Genomic DNA, 24473 nt, shown 5'->3' on the forward strand with positions numbered 1-24473 from the left:
ATGAGGTTTCCATATTGCTTCACGTAGAGACCTGGTGACACTAGTGGTACAGAACTCGCCTGCCTATGCAGGAGACGTTAGAGATGCTGGTTCCATCCCTGGCTTGGGAAGATCCCCTGGAGGAGAAAGTGGCAACCCACCCCAGTATTCTTGCCTAGAGAATCCCATGGAGAGTCCGTAGAGTCGCAAAGAGTTGGACATAACCAAAGCACCTGAGCGAGCATGCATCAGAAGTTCAAGTGTATTATCACCAGGGAAGATAAGGTTCCTTTAGAGTGACGGTCCAACCCTGGCCCTGGGCTCCTTGCAGGAATTATGAATCAGCTATAATTATGACCTAAGCACTTGTCCTTTCTGCTGCCAGGTCTCCTGCCCATTAAGAAATGTGTTGAGACGGCTCCATTTGTTTCCATGAAGCCACTGGGTCAGTAGTCAATGATCCTTATACTGGGTGCCTTAAAGAGGAATAACCACTCTTTTGAGAAATCTATTGTGAGCTGGTCACACGAGCCTCTGGCTGCATTTAATTTCCAGATTAGTTAATGTCAGAGGACGGCTTTTTAAAATGGTACATTAAATGTGGGGACCAGTTATTAATCCCTATAGTATTTTTATACACCTAAATGTCAATCTGTCAGTCTTCTTGAGTTTTGTAATATCTTCTAACATTCAGATTCTGATGAATGAAAGGGCTCTTTGCAAAAAAAGAAAAAAAAATACCATTGGTCCCTTCTTCTAGTATTGAATTTGTTAAAAGCCAGCTCACTGTCTCTTAGCAAGGGATAGGATTATTGAAATGTATGAATAGAAAACTTCAAAAGCAAACCTGTCAAAGAAATACAAAGTAAAAATATTTTACATATAATTGCAGTTTTATTCAGTAGTGAGAAAAAAAGAGTCAAAGCATTTCTCCTTAATGCCACACTGAGGCATGGAACATTTTGTGAGAATGAGTAGAATATTCACAGGAAGGAGGGCACCTCGGCGTTCTCCAATTTAGGACGGCTCATGACCCCCAACCTCCCATTTATCCGACCAGATTCCCAACAGCTCTGTTGAGGCCCCTTCATTTTCATCTTCTTAGACACCCCATCATGTAGCATGAGATCATGTGTGTAGGGACACTGGGGCTGAACAAATGCTTTCTTTTACATGGTGCTTTCAGAAGAATCCTTTTATGTCCTAGATGGCTAGGCTCTTTGGATGTCTGAACAATGAAGAATCGGAGCAAGAAATTTCTACACCAGAACCCTGGGAGCATAACACACTTTGAAGTAAATTTCTCTGCTTTGTGGGACCATAGTAAAAAGTGGGGTTTTTCATGATCCTTGCATTGATGTCTGCAAAGCCAGATGGCTTTGTAAAATGAGCCCCTAGCAGTATAACTGATTAAAAGAAATGCCGTGTCGTTGAAGGCTTTCCTATCCATTGTGAGCCTTGCAGATAGAATTGTTCTCTGGCGGTCCATTAATATTGGGAATCGCACTCTCCATCTTTAGGGGTCAACCAGTGACAACTGAGGCAGGTGTTGGCAGCAGAAGCCTCCCAGATGAAGGCTGAAAAAGTCTCTCTAGCCAGCCACCAGGAGACCTTCCTCGAAAAGAAATGAAGCTGGCCACTGATGGGAGTGGCAGATTGTATTTTCTTGGCCTCCAAAATCACTATGGATGGTGATTGCAGCCATGAAATTAAAAAATGCTTGCTTCTTGGGAAAAAAGCTATGACAAACCTAGACAGTGTATTAAAAAGCAGAGACATCATTTTGCCGACAAAGGTCCATCTAATCAAAGCTGTGACTTTCCCAGTAGTCATGTATGGATATGAGAGTTGGACTATAAAGAAGGCTGAGTGCTAAAGAATTGATGCTTTCAGATTGTGGTGCTAGAGAAGACTCTTGAGAGCCCCTTGGACAGCAAGATAATCAAACCAGTCAATCCTAAAAGGAAATCAACCCTGAATATTCATTGGAAGGACTGATGCTGAAGCTCCAGTACTCTGGCCACCTGATGTGGAGAGCTGACTCATTGGAAAAGACCTCGATGCTGGGAAAGATTGAGCTTAGAAAGAAAAGGGGGCGACAAAGGATGAGATAGTCAGATGGCATCACCGACTGAATGAACATGAATTTTAGCACGCTCTGGGAGATAGTGAAGGACAGGGAAGCCTGACATGCTGGAGCCCATGGGGTTGCAAAGAGTCAAACACGACCGAGTGACTGAACAACACCAGCTGAGGGGAATAAGTGCTTTGAGGGTTGTAGGTACTTCCTGAAGTTGTGACTCTTATATTTCAAGTTATCCTCTCATTCTTGACTTCTTTTGGTTGTGGTCCTACATCTGCATCCTCCTGAGCACCCCAAAGCTTCCAACGCCTCTCACCTAGGGGTGACCCTCACTCATTCATCTTCTCTGTAGAGTGTACATGACTCTTTTGAGGATACTCAAGCTCTTGCTCTTGTTGTTGCCCATATAGAAATCATTCAGCCCGTAAGAACACAGTCAGATATTTCAAGTTGTTTAGGGACGGGGGGAAAGGAAGGGGTGCTGATGAAACTGGCCTTCAGGTAGAGGAATTCATAGATGTAACAAATTGTTCTCTGGCTATATAACCTACCATTTGATTATTGGGAAATGGTGTTTGGGGCAGAGGAAGGAAAAGCTCATCTTAAGACAAGCTTTAAAACCCTGTTGTAAAAGAGGTAGCTGGCCCTGGGTTCAGTTCAGTTCCTGTCACCAGGAAATATGTTAGTCCTGTAGTGTTCGTCATAGGCAGCGTTTGAAAGCCAAACCCCCTCACTCTTCCTTTTCTCCCTGTGGCTGTGTCCTCTTACTGATTGATCAGCTGTAGTGCTGATTAGCAGCAGTGGAGAACCAGGGACCTGTGTCCCTTTGAAATAGCTCACTTCCAAAAAGTTTGTACTTTCTTTCTCTCTGAATTTATAAGAATCCTTTCAAAGAAGAAAATAATTCAATCCTAGAGGCATTTTCAAGACTTGTTATCAGAGAATGAACTGATACGTGGTCTCTTATTGTGGTCTATTTTTTTTAGTAATATTGTAGAATTTATAGCATCTTAGTAGGTTAGGACTAATTGGTCTTTGTAGAAAATAATCATTTAAACAATACTTCTATAAGTCACACAGGGGGTCATTATAGAGCTAGGAAACAGGAAAAATGCATTCAAATTTTCCCTATATCTTACCACTTGAAGAAAAGATAGTTTAAAAAGCAGAGCATTTACTTTTTACTTGTGTCTTTTGATGCATTAGATAATTTCTCCTTTGGTTATTTTTGGTGTTGTAGTCATATAGCTTTTAAGAAATGGGGTAACATTTTATTTTGCTTTGAAAATTCTTAGATCATAAAGCATTGATCATTTTTCACAATTACTTCCATTGTAGAAAAATGGAGACGTATAAAGAAATGTTTTCATCCATAATCCCATCTTGTAGAGACAGTCCCCACTAGCATTTTAGTGTATTACTTTTCAGGTTTTCTTCTAAATCCTCGTTCTTTGATGCTTATCGATTCTTGGAGTCCATTTTCTTTCCAGCTGGGAAGTACTTTCTGAAGCCCACCAGTCATATATGAGCTGAGTGACCTACTTACCCATAGAATTTGCTGTGTCTTCCAACAGAAACAACCAGGAGAGCAGAGTTTTGGGCTGTTTCTAGTGATCACGTATCATCGTTTAGGTTCCTGACCCGTTTCCTTACTTTCAGTAACTCATTTTAGAAAGTTCCAAATGATAACTTTTTTTTCTACAGCTGTTGGCAATATTTGTTTAGATTCAGAAAAGCTGTTACTTTTTATGTGTGGGAAATCACTCTGAACAACACATTTTAATAGGTTCCACTGGTCAGCAGAGAGATGCTATATTCATTTAGGGAATAGAACAGATTTTCCTTTGTTTGGCTTTAACACTTGGGGCTTTGTAAGATTTCCCCAGAAACCAGCGCTGCAGCCATTCTTAGCCAAGTTGTGATTTGCAGAGTGATTTATCGATCAGGGAGGGTTTCCCAGAGTTCCTCAGGATGTGTCATGAGTGTAACTTTGCACATGCTGGAGGAGAGGTTCCCTAGAGCCAGGGAGTTTCATTCCCTGCCATGTCCCCTGTGTCTAGATCATATAACAGTTGTTTTATACATGTGGTCTGTGTGTGCTTTAAAATCATGTACCTCCCTTACTGTTTTTTTAAGTTATTCCAGCTTCCAATAGGAATATGCTGTGCTTCAAATATGAATGTAGATGTTGGGCCCTCCCCTTGATGTATTTGAGTCTAGTGCAATTTTATCTTATTGTTTGCATTTATATCTTTTATGAAAACAGGCAACAGTGATGGATTCATTACTGATTAATGTTTTTATGTTTTTCCAGTCCTCTGTATAAAGAAGTGTAATTTAAATTTAACCTTATCCTAAATTCTAATTTATTTGTCTTGGTTTATTGTCAGAGAATTTTAAGCATAGGTGATGGAGGCTTTCATTTACCAACTGGCATTGAGGAGTGCCAGACATAGATAACTATTCAAAGCATATTTCCTCTTGGTCTGGCTTGAATTTCCTATATCACAGTTTCACTAAGGAGAGGGATCAGGTAATGCAGTACATGAAATGGATTTTAGTTGATTGGAATCAGATTAAACTTTCTGCAGTTACAGTTCCCATGGTTTGAATACATTTATCTGATAATCATTCTTTTGCTGGATGAAGGAAAGAAAGGAAAAGAGACAGTTAAAAAACAAAAGTAATCAATTGAACTGTGACCTAGGAGCACTCTGACTTTAGGTGCGTTGTGGTTTTTTTTTTTTTAAGTCAAGGTATAATGGCTTGCATGAAGGGAACTTCCCTGGTGGTCCAGTGGTTGAGACTGTGTGCTCCCAATGCAGGGGACACAGGTTTCATCCCTGGTCAGGGAACTAAGATCCCACATGCTACAACTAAAGATCCCATGTACCACAACCAAATAAATAAAGATTTTTTAAAAAAGACTTGCATGAGAGTAAAACCCCAGATTCATGTTGGTGATTACCTCTGGGAGGAGAGAGGGGAGCTGAGATCAGGATGGGTGCTGGGGGTTCAACAGTGTGTGATTTATCAGAGTGAGTAGCTGATATTCAGTTATAGATGATCATTCCATTATTCCTTTTCTAGTTTTTTTAATTAAAAACAATAAAAGATGGAGAGTGGCTGTGCATGGAAGGGAGATCCCCCCCAGGCCACTTGTGTCTTTGAAAGATTTAGCTTTCTTTAACAGCTTTTTCAGCCGTTGCCATTCTCAGCCTCTTGCAGGCACATCCTGTGGCTAAAAAGGCCAGGAGAGCGAAAAAACGGGAAGGTGTTGTGGACACAGGGAAATGTGTGTGAGCAATATTGACAAGATACTGACAAGCAGAGGACGCTTAGTTGAACGCTCAGAAATGAGTGAGTGGAGTGCCTCTTTCTGCATGATCCTTTACTCTTCCTCCGCTTTTACTCAGTTGTTTCTGCGTAAGCCTGGGGCAGCTGCAAATGCATGCAGTTCCATTCTGTGTACAGACTCTGAAACGTAGGTACCCCGTTTGACAAGCCTGATTTCTCCTTATCTTACTTAGTGATGGATGATCCTTGTTAATGGGGGAGGCCCTGTTAGAGGGAAGCACGCACCCTCACCCCGGCCATTAGTGAGTATTCCTGGAACCCACAGGGCTGGAGCCCCAAGTATGTAATGATGGTGTCTGAGACACCAAGAGCCTCGAGAGGCCACTCGAAGTCCACAGAGGAGGTGGACACTGGAGAGAAAACAAGCATCGTGCCCAGCCTGGGAAGGCGGGTGAAGAGGCTCCGCTCACCCCACGAAACTAGTCTGCCAAGGCTGCTGTAACAAAGTGCCACAAGCTCTGGGTGGTTTAAACAGCAGGAACTTCTAGGTTTGGAAGCTAGGAGTCCAAGACCAGGGTGTTGACAGGGCTGGCTTCTCACAAGAGCTGTGAGGGAGGATCTGTCCCAGGCCTCTGAGCTAGCTTCTGCGGTTTGCTGACCAGTTGCCGAGCTTGACTTGCACACGTGTGGCTCCCGTATCTGCCTGCACCCGCACATTCCCCTGTGTGCATGCCCCCTCCTGCATCCACATCTCTCCCTTCTGTGCGGACACAGTCATGCAGAATAGGACCCCACAATGACCGCGTTTTTACTTGATCATCAACAAAAATTCTGTTTTCAGATCGCATTCACAGGGGCTGGGCGTGTGGACCTAAGCGTGTTTTGAAGGGTGCAGTTTACTCCATAGCACCCTCTCCATTTCTCATCCTCACTGCTTACATCTGAAAGGGAGATTCTATTTGTCAGCTTAAGCTTGTAGTGGTCTATGAAACGTCTTCTTGTTTCCTCTGAATGGACTCCATCATCCTGCTGATAGAGAGAGAAAGGACTGGGAAAACACAGAGATAAGACAAGATACCTGTTAGGGAGAGAGAAGTTGAGAGGAGCATTTGCAAGAGCACAAAGCCAGGAAGAAATATGAATTACTCCTTGCTACTGTTTCCTTTTTCCTTCTATCCAGACTCTTCTGCACACCTCATTAGAGCAAAGACTAATCTATCAAAATCCAATCAATTCCACTTTAGATGACGGCCAATGAATATGGTTTCTACTACGTTACCTGTGAAACAGGCCTTTGTGGATAAGCCTGGAAACCTCCCCCGCTGTTTATAATGTTGTTTTTCTGAGAATGCAGTCTGACGCCTTAGCCTGACAGATGCACCTACAGAGCATAGCCCGGCGTATTGTTGAGATGAGCTGGGGAGATAGGGCTGCCCAGGTTGAGAAGTCATGGCAGCTTTCTCCCTCCCACGTCAGGGTGCTTGGGGGATGCAGAAGGGCACTCTGAGCAATGTTGCTCTTCCCTCCTGGAAAGTTAGCACCTACTTGGTGTCACTTTGGTGAATAAGGTTGGACCTTCATGTGCCCCTGGGAGCTGGGCTCACGCCCAGAGCTAACACCGCTGGGGACACCTGCAGAGACTTTCAGCTGTATCCCCAACATCCATGGTCCCTTCTGCTTTATGGATATAACTGATTTTTGTTAGGGCAGGGTAATGTGCTCAATTAAAAGACTATGCCAAAGAGCTGCTTTCCCTCACAGCTGGATGTAGTTATGGTATTGTGTTTTGGCCAATGAGAGCTAAGCAGACATTTCTTGGGGAATAGACAGCTGGTGAGGATCCTTTTTCTTTTCTTCTGTTTTTGTCTTTCTGTGTATAATGCATTTGTGTTGACTGGAGATCAGGCAGCCACACTGGTCCCTGAGGTAGAACATGAGGGTAGATTACCAGAAGGATGATAGAACTGAAAGGTGAAAGTAGTTTAATCAGATGATTTGGCAGTCACCACATCAACCATGGATTTCCTGCTTTGGAACTGTTTTCATGTGAGAAAGCAATAAGCTCTTTTGCTTAAACCACATATTGGTGCAGCTGAGGCTATGACCCCTAATCCTGAGTGAGACAGAAATCCTCTCCCAGGAACCCCCATCACTGCTCTTTAGAGTGTATCAGAAAGGAAAGGTTGGTCCAAGGAGAATGAAGACAGGAGAATTTCCTCCTCAGACTTTAAGAAGAACTAGTCTGCTGGGCCCCATGACATCTTTTCCTCAAAGCATTTTTTATGTGAATGGGAGGAGAAGATTCGGAAACTATGCCTTCTAACTGCGCCCTTATTCATTCCCAGCTCACTTTTCTAATACCATAGATAGTGTCAGTCAGTACCATTTTCTACCGACTAGCTTGTAGTTTCAGCAGCATCACCATCATGGTCGCAAGACACTGTTTTGAGTGCTTCATTGCTTTTTACCATTGTTTCAGAAAGTTGACTAGAAAATAGAGCAAGGAACATGCGGATATCAGTGATAAGATGTATAGCGCTCATAGATTTAATGCAGCTAACACCAGAAGGAAATTATTTCTCTCCCAAAGGGACTAATACTTAGCTTCCATCAGACACCCATTGTTCTTTGGCCAATGAGGTATGTATTTGTGAGTGAAAAGAACAAAATTAAAGAATGTGGACAGATTTAACATGTATTGATGAAGAATCATTAAGAAATTTGGATTTTAAAAATGCCCTGATTATATATTTGACTCTGTAGCATGTTTTCAGGAATGTATGAGGCAGGAAAGAAAATTGCCTTTTTACCTGGATCCACTATCTGCATTGATTCTCTGATATGATTCAGGGAATTGGGAGGAAAGGGGGATGAGTGGGCTTACTTTGGAACTGTACTTGTGGACCTGAAGGAAGGAGAAGCTGAGATTTATAAAACTTCTGGGGCTGGACTGAGGTTATATATTTTATGTTGAGCAGGGGGCCCACTCCACACAGCTGTGTAGGATAAAGAAAAGTCAGCCCAAAGGTTTCTTTATCCATCTTGAATTATTTTGTGTCTCTGCATTTCCAAATTCACAGCTACCCTCTAGAGATGAAGATTTTCATGGAGGTCCAGACTTAGGGGAAACATCGTTTCCTAGGACTCACTTTATCTCTGACAAGGGGGCATCGTTCTCTAAGTGTCTCATTTAATGTCAAAGTGGTGTGAGATTCTAAAAAGTATCTGCTGCTTGAGGAACTTAGAAGGCAGTTAAAGCCATCCATTTATGGCTTATTTTAAGTGTATAAAATGTATTTTCTCACGGAGTATGTTTTTCCTTATTTTATTTTTATGGGGTTTCGAAACCTTCCCAAGGCTTCTAAAGGTTCACTCCTAACCTCAATTCCCATTGCAGTATTTGTCCCTAAACTATTGATTTCATCACTTGTGTGTTTCCCTTTCTTAGTGTTTATCAGCACCCTAATTCTTGAGGTGAGAGATGAATTTCAGTCTTGTTTTTGAATAAGTATTATTATTTTTTTATTTCTTTAGCTAGCTAGTAAAGATGGGGAAATGATGAAGTTCATGAAAGGAACCCCACTAACTCTGATACAGTTTTCTCTAACATATTACCAGTGAAGTGATAGTTATCACTTGCAGATAAAATAGACATTATGTTGGATGTCATTTATTAACTTCTAGCTGTCAATCTGAAGCAATCTAGAAAGTATGAAAATTATTTGTGTTTTATAAATTCATATTTTCCTTGGCCTCCATCACCAAAAATATTCAGATCATATTGAAGGCAGTGTTGCTGCTGAGAAGGCATGCATATATGAAGATACTGTTAAAAAGGGACACATCCAGTTTCTCAAATTCAGGACTCTATGACTTCCCACTGAAATTCCAAGCAGTGTGGGAATACTGACACCTGGTGACCCTGTTCGATGATATTACCGGTATTTAAAGGACATTTTGGAGGGAACCCATGAATCCATGGTATCTTCAGAAAATTATGAAAACACTATAAAATGAGATTAGTATCCAGCATTCTTTTTTCAGTGGTGGTGATGGTATGGATGCTATCTTCAAATAATAACCTATCTGGTGAGAAATAGAACATACTGACAGCTGTGCATTAACTGTCACTTCTGAATTGCTGTGCATAAAATCTTAATCAGTGAGGGTTTTTTATAGTTGGTCTTGTGTCACACTTCAATATGAATTATCTGAGAGGTTTCTGGAGATGAGTAAGTAAGAAGTCTTCATTGGGAGAAGCTCTGTCACCCTCACTGGGAAAGATGATGAAACCATCAGTTTTGTAAGAGATTGGCCTTTTCACTGGGAATTCTTGGGCTCGAGAGAGGAGTGCAAGTCTAGAAATGAAAACCTCTAGTTTGCTCACTCAGTAATTTCATAAGATGCATTTTCATAGAAGACTTTATTATCTTCTGGTAATTGAATAGTATGATTTCAAAAGTGGAGGTGACCAAGCACTCTAGGCCACCCTGTAGGTTGTGTATTTCAAGAAATAATAGTTTGTTTTCTCATAAAAATAAAAATGAAAATGTGGAGGAAAAAAAAAAGGAAATAAACTTGTGTTGAAATTGTGCTGGCACTTTGAATTAAATTCTCTGCATGGCTGGTTTTTACTTATGACCAGAAATGATGAAACCTTGATCTGAAAGTGGCCGTACAAACTGAATAGGGGATGAAGGCTTTCTCTGTTTTGGGGTTGATAATTAGCTATGTGCAGGTCATGGGTTGACAATTAGTTCTGTTCCTCAGAGCATGTCTGCAATCTTTGATATCTACTTAAGCTATGTAAATAACTTGCACAGTTTTTATTACGATTTTTCTGTTAATCTTTGATGGAGTGAAATTTGATGTTTTCTCTATGACAAACCATGAAATTTAGTAATTAAATCCTTTTATTTATTCAAAGTCTGCACTTAGTTAAAATAAATTTCCACAAAGCCTTGTGTTGGGGTTTTCAAAATGTTACTTCGCGGTTCTTTTGCCACCAGAAAATGTATCTTTTCATAATCATTTCTAATCTGATAGTTTCATTCTTTAATTCTCATCTAAACAGGAATCATTTAAATTGGGAAGCCAGAGATTTCTTTGGCCTTTCAGAGCTTAATATGATCAATCCTTTGCATATCTCAAATTTATTATCATTTATTACTACATTTTGGAGAAGGAAATGGCACCACACTACAGTATAATGGATAATCTCTTGAACAGAGGAGCCTGAAGGGCTACAGTCCATGGGGGTTGCAAAGAGTCAGACACGACTTAGCAACTAAACAACAATTACCACATTTAACCATCCATAGATTCTTTCCATAGTTCTTTAATTAGAGTAAACAAAGTACTTATATTTCTGGTAACTCCTTATGCCTATATAGTACTTATATGCCCCTCTTATGTAGTAAAACTTCTGATAAAATATTTCAGTGATGATGAGATTTATATATTTTGACTTCTTGAAAGTGAGATCATGTGATTTGGAATTGTATATACTTGTGTTTGAGCAAAATTTCCCCCGCCAAACCTACTAACAGTTTTTCCTAATCATTTTACTGATCTAGCAAATTGTTTTCAACTTTTTTGGTCCACACTTATTTTCTTTTCTGGTTGCATGTCATCATCTCTTTTCCACTTATTAAATGGAATATTTTGCCTTTTATAGATTATTCTTATCTTCTGATTATTTAGGTGTTCTCATCTTAGGGGCTGTGAACAGCGTTGTGGAATGTATCAACTCCCTGAAGTTATATACAAACGTGTGTGCGTGTGTGTGTTTTCTAAAGCTTTCATCAGAGCCTCAGAAACCTCCTTAAGAAGGCTTATTTTGGAAATTCCCTGGTGGTACGATGGTTAGGACTCTGTGCTTTCGTGTCAGGGAACTAAAATCCTACACGCTATGCAGCATGGTCAAAAAAAAAAAGAAGACTTAGTTTATTTTTTTTTCTCAAAGAGACCTTTTTTCTCTACCTAAATTTTAAGTTTCCTGTGGGAAGGCACTTACACTTGTTCTCTCACTTGTTCTATAAGGAGTACAGACAGCAGAGTGGCAGCTTGTGGAGAATGTTGACTCCTTCAATCCTTCCCAGACCAATGTAATTTGTGACCATGCATTTAGAAGGGTTCCTCTAAATTGAATGATGGATGAATTTCTTTTTTAAAAGCTGTGGTACATATACACAATGAAGTATTACTCAGCAATTAAAAAGAATACATTTGAATCAGTTCTAATGAGATGGATGAAACTGGACCCTATTATACAGAGTGAGGTAAGCCAGAAAGAAAAATACCAATACGGTATACTAACGCATATATATGGAATTTAGAAATATGGTAATGATAACCCTGTATACGAGACAGCAAAAGAGACACAGATGTATAGAACAGTCTTTTGGACTCTGTAGGAGAGGGCGAGGGCGGGATGATTTGGGAGAATGGCATTGAAACATGTATATTATTATATGTGAAACGAATCGCCAGTCCAGGTTCGATGCATGATACAGGATGCTTGTGGCTGGTGCCCTGGGATGACCCAGAAGGATGGTATGGGGAGGTCGGTGGGAGGGGGGTTCAAGATGGGGAACACATGTGCACCCAGGGCAGATTCATGTCAATGTATGACAAAACCAATACAATATTTTAAAGTAAAAATAAAATAAAATAAACCCAATCTTGCATCCCTAAAAAAGAAAAAAAAAAGTGAAACATTTTCACACCCACAGTATCAACTTCAGTATATTTATTTTAATGATAATTGTGAACGCAGAGAGAAATCAGGTATAAACTTGTATTTAATGGTTTTTATCACTACAACTAAAACATATTTAAACAAATATGACTAAACTGCAGAGCACCTTTAATGTAACAGTATCAATACTGTATATTAATGATTTACATGATATATAATGTATAGGATATAAAGATATAATGATTTGTCAAAACTAAATCAGTCTTAGTAATACCAATATGCTGTTGACTACTGTGACACCTGCTTCCTTCATTTGTGTTTTGAGTTGACATGTTTGTCATATGGAGTGTAAAGCTCAGTTCTATGACTTTTCTGATAAAAACCCTTTAATGATGGTTCCATGTTACTCCATGATATTATTTGGCCCTCACTTCACTTGTGTACTTGGGCCTCTGTTATTTTCTCATTAGCTCAGGGCAATTGAGACAGTAATATTTAGCCAACTTGATCCTTAACACAAATGGAAACATGGCACTGAAACCATATTTAATTAATTTTGAACAGTCTGAAATTAAAGGATAGTCATTATATAGCATCAATGAAATGTCAATAAAATTTTTAATGTAGTGTATATTCATATTTCCCTAAGAATCACTTTTAGATTGTGCTTTGAGGAACACTGGCATGCAATATATGTCGGGATATATATGTACCAGAATTGGTACAAAATACTTTTAGTACATTAATGGATATAACTTGATTTAGTAGTCTAATTGAATATTTATAATTGGTGAGCCCAGGTTTAATTAATCCTTGTCTTTATGCGCTTTACTGAAATAATTATTTGAAGCTTTGTGGTTTCTAACGTTGTATTTTGTACTTGGCTTCGGTCATCTCTTATTCAAAATGCAGCCTTGCTTTGAGTTGTCTCATGTACTATAGTTAAACTAACCTGGCAGCTCAGGAGGGTCCCAATGGTGGGGTAGGGAAAAATATCTGCAGACCAGGAGTTAATGAGTTAAAAAGTGGTGGCCATCTATAGTGAGTGGAAGCAAGGTATGCTTGCCTTGGCAATTTCCTGTTTTCTCTAAAGATTTTCCCCCAAAGTCTGCATTTGAAAGCAATAACTGCTGTATTTAAGACCATATGCTTTTTTCAGGACATAAGTGTATCTTCCAGTATAGTACTGTCATCTCACACCTACGTGACTTTGCTTCTGTTAAAATGGGAATGATGGAATTGAGGGTTCAATGAAATAGTGCATCAGAACTACTCTGCATAGTGTGGCTTGTGCTAGACAGCAATGAATGGAGAATCCCAGGGACGGGGGAGGCCGTCTATGGGGTCACACAGAGTCAGACAACTGAAGTGACTTAGCAGCAGCAGCAGCAACAGAAGACTAGTATGAGAAGAAAGTATTCAGACTAGCTGATTTCTGACTCATTTTACACAGGTAAATGTCAGAAGAGGCGTCTCCATTTTTCAACTTACTCCTTAGATTCCAATCCTCTGCAGTGTTTTTGGAGTCAAAGTTGGTGTACTCTTCTCATTATTTCTTTTATGAGGGGAAGTGCCATCTTCCAAGGCACTATGGAGCCAATTATATTGCAACCTTTTAACCTTTTTACTGCCCATTGAATCTGCCCTTTTGCCCTTTTCCAACCTAGTTATCCCTCAACTTCTTGAAGTTCTCCGAGCCATCTTTCTGTCAGTTCTGTCCTCTCTTCCCAGCTCTGTCCTGGGGGACCCCCGCCCCAGCATGCCTTGCCCCCTCCCTACTTAGCATGATGCTCAATACTGATGCAATCATAGCTGTGTTTGCCGCCCTTGTGCCAACTTTGTGCTGCTTAGTTGCCAAGTGCTACTCCATAGACATTTCTCAGTCCCTAATTCTGAAGCTAAACTGTATCATCTCCATTTAACTGACGTGAAAATCAAGACCCAGAAAGTTTCTTTTACTCGCCCAGGGTTTCATGTCTGGTCACTGAGAGAAAGAGGATTGAAATATTGGTCTTCATCTGTCCTTTGACTGCTCCCTTTATTTCTTGTTTTCTGTTATTCTCATCTTAAAAGGAGAAAGTGTTCATTTGAGGATCATGCATTTCAGATAAACTTTATCAGTGGGAAGTTATTAATAGTAGCCTGAATTCAAATCCTGTTTTTACCACTTAGTAGGTCCATAGTCTTGGTCGAGCAGACATGGTCAAAATGGCATCCAAATCATGAGTTACTATAAAGATTAAATTATATAATATTTAGTGATTTTTTTGTGTGTTGCATAAATGAAATTTGTTTTTATATTATTACATTGTCCTGTCCTTCAATTAAATGCATCTTATGAGCTTACATTTTTGTGAAACTTTTTACTGTGTTTATCCTCTAGAATTTTTTTTTTTTCTTTTTGAGAGATGTTTTATTTGTTTCCTTCCAGTTTCATTAAGATTTAATTGACATACCGCACTATATAAATTTAAGGTGTACAGCATGGTGATTTGCATTATATACTTCAGGAAATGATTACCATGATAAGTTTAGTGAACATTCATTATTTTATAACTGAAAGTTTGTGCCTTTTGGCTACTCTCATCTAGTCCCCCTCTCCCCCCCCTCTCACCTCTGGTAGCCACATATCTAATCTTTATTTTGATGAGTTGTTTGCTTGTTTTTGAAGTATAATTGGCCTACAGCAATATGTTAGTTCCTGGTGTACAGCATAGTGATTCAGTATTTATGTACATTTCAATACATTTCAAAATGATCACCACAATAGGTTTACTTGCCATCTGTCGCCATATAAACATACAACATTATTATCAACTACATTCCCCACACTGTACATTTTATACCCTTGACTCATTTATTCTGTAACTAGAAGTTTGCACATTTTAATTGTCCTCACTTCTCCTTACTCCTTGCCTCCCATGGCAGCGACCACCTATTTTTTTCTCTGTACCTACAGCTCTGTTTCTGTTTTTCTTATGTCTGTTCATTTAGTTTTTAGATTCCACATATAAGCAAACTCATAGAGTATTTCTCTTTTTCTGATTTGTTTTACTTAATGTAATACTCTGTAGGTCTGTCCATGTTGTCATCAATGGCAAGATATCATTCTTTGTTTTACTGCTAAATAGTATTCCAATGTGTATATATACCACATTTCTTTACCCATTCATCTGCCAGTGGAAGCTTAGGTTGCTTTCATATCTTAGCTATTGTAAATAATGCTGTGAGGAATATACAGGGGTGTACTTTTTTTTTTTCAAATCAGTGTTTTTTTTTTTCCTTTTGAACAAATCAAGAGTGGATTTGCTGGACTGTATGATAGTTTTATTTTCAATTTTTTGAGGAATCTCCATATTGTTTTCCAAAGCAGCTGTATCAGTTTACATTCCCAGCAAATGTGTGAGGGTTCCCATTTCTCCACAGACTCGCCAACACATTATTTGTTGTTTTTTTTGATAAAACCCACTCTGACAGGTGAGAGGTAATATCTCATTGTAGTTTGGTCTACATTCCCTTGATTATTAGTGATGCTGAGCATATTTTCATGTGCCTGTTAACCATCTGTATGTCTTATTTGGAAAATGTTGTTTCAAGTCTTCTGCCCAGTTTTTAATTTGATTGATTGGGTTATCTTCATGTTGAGTTTTATGAATTCTTTATATATTTTTGTATAGTAACCCCTTATTTAATATATTGCTTGCAGATGTCATAGTAGGCAAACTTTTTGTTTTGTTTATGGTTTTCTTTGCTGTGCAAAAGCTTTTTAGTGTGAGTAGTCCCATTTGTTTATTTTTGCTTTTGATTCCTTTGCCTAAGAAGATACATTAAAAAAAAAATTGCTAAGACCTATGTCAGAAAGCATATTGCCTATGTTTTCTTTTAGAAGTTTTATGGTTTCAAGTCTTGCATTTAAGTATTTAATGCATTTTGAGTTTACTTTTGTATGTGGTGTGAAAAAGTCTATTTTGATTCTTTTGCGTATAGCTATCCATTTTCACAGCATCATTTATTAAGGAGGCTGCCTTTTTTCCATTGTATTTTCTTGCCTCCTTTGTTGTAGATTAATTGACCGTATAAGTGTGTTCATTTCTGGTCTCTCTCATCTTTCTATTCTATTGATCTGTCGTGTGTGTGTGTGTGTGTGTGCACCAGTACCAAACTGTTTTGATTATTGTAGCTTTGTAATATAGTTTGAAACCAGGGCTCATGATACCTCTAGCTTTGTTCTTCTTTCTCCAGATTGTTTTGGCTACTAAAGGCCTTCCAAGTTTCCCTAAAAAATTAGAATTGTTTGTCCTACTTCTGTGAAAAATGCCATTGGCTTTTTTGGGTAGGTATTTTTATTGATTTCATGGCTGCAATTAGCATCTGCAGTGATTTTGGAGCCCAAAAAAATAAAGTCTGACACTGTTTCCACTGTTTTTCCATCTATTTCCCATGAAGTGATGGGACCAGATGCCATGATCTTTGTTTTCTGAATGTTGAGCTTCAAGCCAACATTTTCACTCTTCTCTTTCACTTTCATCAAGAGGCTTTTGAGTTCCTCTTCACTTTCTGCCATAAGGGTAGTATCATCAGCATATCTGAGGTTATTGATATTTCTCCCAGCAATCTTGATTCCAGCTTGTGCTTCTTCCAGCCCAGCGTTCCTCATGATGTACTCTGCATATAAGTTAAATAAACAAGGGGACAATATACAGCCTTGACGCTCTCCTTTTCCTATTTGGAACCAGTCTGTTGTTCCATGTCCAGTTCTGACTGTTGCTTCCTGACCTGCATACAGGTTTCTCAAGAGGCAGGTCAGGTGGTCTGGTATTCCCATCTCTTTCAGAATGTTCCACAGTTTACTGTGATCCACACAGTCAAATGCTTTGGCATAGTCAATGAAGCAGAAATAGATGCTCTTCTGGAACTCTCTTGCTTTCTCCATGATCCAGCAGATGTTGGCAATTTGATCTCTGGTGCCTCTGCCCTTTCTAAAACCTGCTTGAACATCTGGAAGTTCACGGTTCACATATTGCTGAAGCCTGGCTTGGAGAATTTTGAGCATCACTTTGCTAGTGTGTGAGATGAGTGCAATTGTACGGTAGTTTGAGTATTCTTTGGCATTGCCTTTCTTTGGGATTGGAATGAAGACTGACCTTTTCCAGTCCTGTGGCCATTGCTGAGTTTTCCAAATCTGCTGGCATATTGAGTGCAGCACTTTCACAGCATCATCTTTCAAGATTTGAAATAGCTCAACTGGAATTCCATCACCTCCACTAGCTTTGTTCGTAGTCATGCTTTCTAAGGCCCACTTGACTTCCAAGATGTCTGGCTCTAGGTCAGTGATCACGTTATCGTGACTATCTTGGTTGTGAAGATCTTTTTAGTACAGTTCTTCTGTGTATTCTTGCCACCTCTTCTTAATATCTTCTTCTTCTGTTAGGTCCATACCATTTCTGTCCTTTATCGAGCCCATCTTTGCATGAAATGTTCCCTTGGAATCTCTAATTTTCTTGAAGAGATCTCTTGTTTTTCCTATTCTGTTGTTTTCTTCTATTTCTTTGCATTGACCATTGAGGAAATCTTTCTTATCTCTCCTTGCTATTCTTTGGAACTCTGCATTCAGATGCTTATATCTTTCCTTTTCTCCTTTGCTTTTCGCTTCTCTTCTTTTCACAGCTATTTGTAAGGCCTCCTCAGACAGCCATTTTGCTTTTTTGCATTTCTTTTCCATGGGGATGGTCTTGGTCCCTGTCTCCTGTACAATGTCATGAATCTCCGTCCAGAGTTCATCAGGCACTCTATCAGATCTAGTCCCTTAAATCTATTTCTCACTTCCACTGTGTAATCATAATGGATTTGATTGAGGTCATATCTGAATGGTCTAGTGGTTTTCCCTACTTTCTTCAATTTCAGTCTGAATTTGGCAATAAGGAGTTCATGATCTGAGCCACAGTCAGCTCCTGGTCTTGTTTTTGCTAACTGTATACAGCTGCTTCATCTTTGGCTGCAAAGAATATAATCAATCTGATTTCGGTGTTGACCATCTGGTGATGTCCATATGTAGAGTCTTCTCTTGTGTTGTTGGAAGAGGGTGTTTGCTATGACCAGTGCGTTCTCTTGACAAAACTCTATTAGCCTTTGCCCTGCTTCATTCCGTGCTCCAAGGCCAAATTTGCCTGTTACTCCAAGTGTTTCTTGACTTCCTACTTTTGCATTCCAGTCCCCTATAATGAAAAGGACATCTTTTTTGGGTGTTAGTTCTAAAAGGTCTTGTAGGTCTTCATAGAACCGTTCAACTTCGGCTTCTTCAGCGTTACTGGTTGGGGCATAGGCCTGGATTACTGTAATATTGAATGGTTTGCCTTGGAAATGAACAGAAATCATTCTGTCGCTTTTAAGATTGCATCCAAGTACTGCCTTTCGGACACTTTGGTTGACCATGATGGCTACTCCATTTCTTCTAAGGGATTCCTGCCCACACATTACTTTGCCAACAAAGGTACGTCTAGTCAAGGCTATGGTTTTTCCCGTGGTCATGTATGGATGTGAGAGTTGGACTGTGAAGAAAGCTGATCGCCGAAGAATTGATGCTTTTGAACTGTGGTGTTGGAGAAGACTCTTGAGAGTTCCTTGTACCGCAAGGAGATCCAACCAGTCCATTCTAAGGGAGATCGATCCTGGGTGTTCATTGGAAGGACTGATGCTAAAGCTGAGACTGCAATACTTTGGCCACCTCATGCGACGAGTTGACTCACTGGAAAAGACTCTGATGCTGGGAAGGGTTGGGGGTGGGAGGAGAAGGGGACGACCGAGGATGAGATGGCTGGATGGCATCACCGACTCTGTGGACTTGAGTCTGAGTGAGCTCCGGGAGTTGGTGATGGACAGGGAGGCCTGGCGTGCTGTGATTCATGGGGCCACGGAGAGTCAGACACGACTGAGCGACTGAACTGAACTGAACTGATTTTATTGATCGTCTTAGGTGGGATGGTCATTTTAACAATATTAATTCTTCCAGTCTATGAGTACAGTGTATCTTTCCAGTTGTTGGTGTTTTCATTGTCTTTTATCAGTGCCTTATAGTGAAGTATGAAATGAAATAATATTTGTAAAAACACCTAGAAGAATTTCTGGTATATATGAAACATGGTGTAAATGTGTTAAACAAATAAATTAATATGACTTCATCATATAAGCTAATGAAAAAGATTTTTTCTTTTCATAGAAATGTCTTTTTCTTATGTAATCTTCATCTCTGAGCTCTTAAGCTACCTGTCTTTGCTTTTGCTGCTGCTAAGTCACTTCAGTCAGGTCCGACTCTGTGTGACCCCATAAACGGCAGCCCATCAGGCTCCCCCATCCCTGGGATTCTCCAGGCAAGAATACTGGAGTGGGTTGCCATTTCCTTCTCCAATGTGTGAAAGTGAAAAGAGAAAGTGAAGTCGCTCAGTCATGTCTGACTCGTAGCGACCCCATGGACTGCAGCCCACCAGGCTCCTCTGTCCATGGGATTTTCTAGGCAAGGGTACTGGAGTGGCAAACTGAAGTGTTTGGGTCTTTGGTCTTATGCTTGTGAACTTTAGCAATATCTTCTTCACTGCTCTGAGATACTTTCTGGCTTTTTTTTTTTTTTTATCCTTTTGCTTGAAATCTCTCTCTCCTTCTGAGTATAGTGCCTGGCATAAACTCAAAAGCTTAAAAGATGTCTTTCTTTAATAAAATCTCCCCCTTGCTCTTTCCCTGTAATCATCTTACCAGTGACAAATTGCAATGAACTTTCCCTCTTTGGAAGCAGAAGAATGAGGAGAGCCCAGGCTTTTCTATGATAACCACACATACGAGAGTAGTCGTATTATTTTAAAATACTTACTGTAATTTGTTATTCCATGAATACTGGAGCATCTCCTGTATGTCAGGACTGTGTGTGTGGGTGAGAAGGCATTGAGACATGCAGTGAGTAGGGCACACTTAGCCCCGGCCAAGTTTGATCAGTGCCTACTCAAATTAGCGTAATATTTCCCACCAGAAGGGACTGGGGGGCTTCAGTGCACTTTCGGGTGTACTCCTTCATTTTCTGTACTCCTAGACTGCCTTCATTTTTGAATCTCCAATACTGTCGTGTCTCATACCAACAGGCACAAGATGTTTCTTTAAATGGATTTGTAATCTGTTCTGTACATAGTAGGATGACATTTTCCTCCCATTTTGCCAACCAGTTGTTCCCTTCTCCCATTAGTAAGTCATTCTCTCCCTGATGATTTGTTATACTTCATCATATTGAATATATGCCCTGTGATTTCTTGCTTGTTTCTGTGCTCTGTGTTTTCTTTAACCAGTACCATACTGTTTAAAAACTGTAGACATGTATTTTCATGTCTATTTTTCTTCAGGTTTTTATGTGATAGGCTCATCTCTTCTTTTTTTAAAAAAAATCTATTCATTTTTCATTCATTTATCTTTTTTTCTAGGTAAATGTTAGAATTCTGGTTGTGGTTCAGTCACCATGTCAGTTTTCCCTAAGTGGAATATTAAAAATATTTCACTTAGAAGGAATTGTCATCTTATGCTATCTTTTTTCATTCTAGTAACATTTATTATTTTCAACTTAACAACAATAATAATAGTTTCTCTTTGTAAAGTGCTTTTTTTTTCCTTTTTCTTGCAGATCATAGTTTTCTCAATAAGATACCTTGAAGTATTTTTAACTATTTTTATGTTTAGATAGAACCTTTAAAATCACATTTTCTCTCTGTTATTGGTAGCAAAAGTGTTGGATTTTGTATATTTATATGGGATCTATCCAAGTTACTTAACTCTTTTATTAACTCTGATAGTCTTTCAATTGATTCTGTTTGGCTTTCTTGACATAACATTGTATCATGTACAAATAATTTTTATTCTTCAGTATCTTTACCTCTTTTTTAACTGTCATATCATAATGAACCCTATTCTCAAATCAGCATTACATAGCAATCATGGTAGATGGCTTGCTCCTGGAATGCTTCTAGTGCCTTCTAAAGTGAAAGACTGTTAGGGTGAAATATACCCTCTAGTGTAAGAAATACTACAATTAAAAGGGATATAAAACTGAATGTTTTTCTTAAGTTGCATAGAATTTTTCTATGTGTTCTATTCATATTTAGTTAAGAGTTACTTGACATCCAGAAAGAAAAAGAACTTCAAGAAATGAGTAAGTTGCCTGAATTTAGCAGACTGATCCCTTTTAATCAGAAGAATTGTTTCTTGTTTGGTTCTACAGTGAGGATGCTCATTTCTGAGTTCTAGTCATGAGTTTAGAGAGGAGTTGGATCAAAATCCACTGTACTATCAGTTGAATACCCTAGAGGGCCTGCAATGTAGGAACAGAGGCAAGACAGAAGTAGTCTAAGTCATACCGAAAGAGCAACAACTTTGAATTAGCTCAGGCTGTGATTCATCCTTTCTCTGGAAGAGGAAGAATAACCCTTTTTGGTAGAAGATAACACTATTTAGAGTATGTGTTCTTAAGGTGGGTAATCTCTCTCCCAAGGGGTTAAACCTTGGTTTTTAAGTGATAAAAAAAGTATTGACTATTGCAGTCGTTTGGGCTTTTAAAGGTTCAGTTCAGTTCAATTCAGTTCAGTCGCTCAGTCGTGTCCGACTCTCTGCGACCCCATGAATCACAGCACGCCAGGCCTCCCTGTCCATCACCAACTCCCGGAGTTCACTCAAACTCATGTCCGCAGAGTCGGTGATGCCATCCAGCCATCTCATTCTCCGTCGTCCCCCTCTCCTCCCGCCCCCAACCTTTCCCAGCATCAGAGTCTTTCCCAGTGAGTCAACTCGTCGCATGAGGTGGCCAAAGTATTGCAGTTTCAGCCTCAGCATCAGTCCTTCCAATGAACACCCAGGATTGATCTCCTTTAGAATGGACTGTTTGGATCTCCTTGCAGTACAAGGGACTCTCAAGAGTCTTCTCCAACACCACAGTTCAAAAGCATCAATTCTTCAGCGATCAGCTTTCTTCACAGTCCAACTCTCACATCCATACATGACCACGGGAAAAACCATAGCCTTGACTAGACGGACCTTTGTTGGCAAAGTAATGTCTCTGCTTTTTAATATACTATCAAGGTTGGTCATAACTTTCCTTCCAAGGAGTAAGCGTCTTTTAATTTCCTGGCTGCAATCAGTATCTGCAGTGACTTTGGAGCCCCCCAAAATAAAGTCTGACACTGTTTCCACTGTTTTTCCATCTATTTCCCATGAAGTGATGGGACCAGATACCATGATCTTTGTTTTCTGAATGTTGAGCTTCAAGCCAACCTTTTCACTCTCCTCTTTCACTTTCATCAAGAGGCTTTTGAGTTCCTCTTCACTTTCTGCCATAAGGGTAGTGTCATCTGCATTTCTGAGGTTATTGATATTTCTCCCAGCAATCTTGATTCCAGCTTGTGCTTCATCCAGCCCAGCGTTCCTCATGATGTACTCTGCATATAAGTTAAATAAGCAAGGTGACAATATACAGTCTTGACATACTCCTTTTCCTATTTGGAACCAGTCTGTTGTTCCATGTACAGTTATAACATATTAAAAAGATATACAGTTTATCTGTGTCATTATAATACCATTTCATGCCAGTCAGAATGGCTGCTATCCAAAAATCTACATGCAATAAATGCTGGAGAGGGTGTGGAGAAAAGGGAACCCTCTTAAACTGTTGGTGGGAATGCAAACTAGTACAACCACTATGGAGAACAGTGTGGAGATTCCTTAAAAAACTGGAAATAGAACTGCCATACGACCCAGCAATCGCACTCCTGGGCATACACACCGAGGAAACCAGAATTGAAAGAGACTCATGTACTCCAATGTTCATCGCGGAAATAGAACTGCCATACGACCCAGCAATCACACTCCTGGGCATACACACCGAGGAAACCAGAATTGAAAGAGACACATGTACTCCACTGTTCATCGCAGCACTGTTTATAATAGTGAGGACATGGAAGCAACCTAGATGTCCATCTGCAGATGAATGAATAAGAAAGCTGTGGTACATATACACAATGGAGTATTACTCTGCAATTAAAAAGAATGCATTTGAATCAGTTCTAATGAGGTGGATGAAACTGGAGCCTATTATACATAGTGAAGTAAGCCAGACAGAAAAACACCAATACAGTATACTAATGCATATATATGGAATATAGCAAGAAGATAACGATAACCCTGTATACGAGACAGCAAAAGAGACACAGGTGTATAGAACAGTCTTTTGGACTCTGTGAGAGAGGGCGAAGCTGGGATGATTTGGGAGAATGGAACTGAAACATGTATATTATCATATGTGAAACGAATCTGACGTGGTTGGGTGCTCCCCACGTCAACACTCTGTGGATTTAAGAGGCTGTTCCTTCCGGAAGTGTATAAATTAGCCTGGGATAGAACCTGCACACTGAATTTACTAATTAAGAAATGAGAAACCACAGCTATAAAGGTGGCAGAGAAATACAAGAAACCATTCTTAAGTAATCTTTTAAAACTTTGAACAGAGTTACAGATTTTACCATTTGTGATAAACTGGTGTATATAATTTAACCAGAACCAGAAGAAAATTAGTATTGTTTGAATTCTGAAGCACTTTGAACATGTTGTGGGAATAATGTGGACTTTCTTGAGTTTTACACATTCATAAGTAAATAGTCTGTATCTCATGCCTTGTTGGCTTTCTGTGAACTGCAGTTTCTGGAAAGTGAGCAGCTCTCATTCCTGTAACTCTTGTAATTCAGTCATTCGTGTGCCTCCTTCATGAGGATTCAGTACGGCTGTGGTGCTGTTATCCCTCTGATAGGAACTCTAACTCTGTGTAAAGCCCCAAAGGTCTGTTACTTATTTTTATTTTTATATTGTACTATATTTCATTTACAGTGTTGTGTTTGTTTCAGGTGTATAGCAAAGTGATACAGTCATATATATATATATGAATTAACAAAAGCAGTTCCCGTCTTTTGATGGGGTGCTCATGGTTTATAACATAAATGGCATTATTTTGAGAGAGGGATAGCTTAGGTATGGCATCGGGTTTTTTTCTTTTTACAGCCTGTGGCAGTTGTAAAATAACTTAATGTAGCTTTTTACAACTGTGTATTCTATAGTATTTTTTCTTTTGGTGAAATTTTAACTGTTAATGTTTTTGGCACTGTGCTTTGTACCATTTATTAAATAAAAATTTTAGTTGCTAAAAAAAAAAAAAGATATACAGTTTATCTGTGTCATTATAATACCCTGGGTGGGGTGAGGGAAACACTGATTTAGATTCTTCATTTTTTTTACACAAAACCTAATAATCAAAAGTTATAGGTATACTAAGAGACAAACCATATGACCAAAATAGAAGAGAAAATAAAGAGAACATAATTTTGGAATTTTATCCCAGAGATT

General features: G+C 39.4%; 1 protein-coding gene across 10 annotated transcripts in view; it reads left to right on the plus strand.

Annotated features, from left to right (window-relative positions):
* MAST4 (microtubule associated serine/threonine kinase family member 4) overlaps positions 1-24473 on the plus strand; it is a 642435-nt gene that overhangs the window by 357843 nt on the left and 260119 nt on the right. The window lies entirely within an intron of this gene.

The sequence above is a fragment of the Moschus berezovskii genome, chromosome 18 (assembly GCF_049115385.1).
Source record: "Moschus berezovskii isolate FMDL1 chromosome 18, NW_MosBer_1.0, whole genome shotgun sequence".
NCBI classification, from domain to species: Eukaryota; Metazoa; Chordata; class Mammalia; order Artiodactyla; family Moschidae; genus Moschus; species Moschus berezovskii.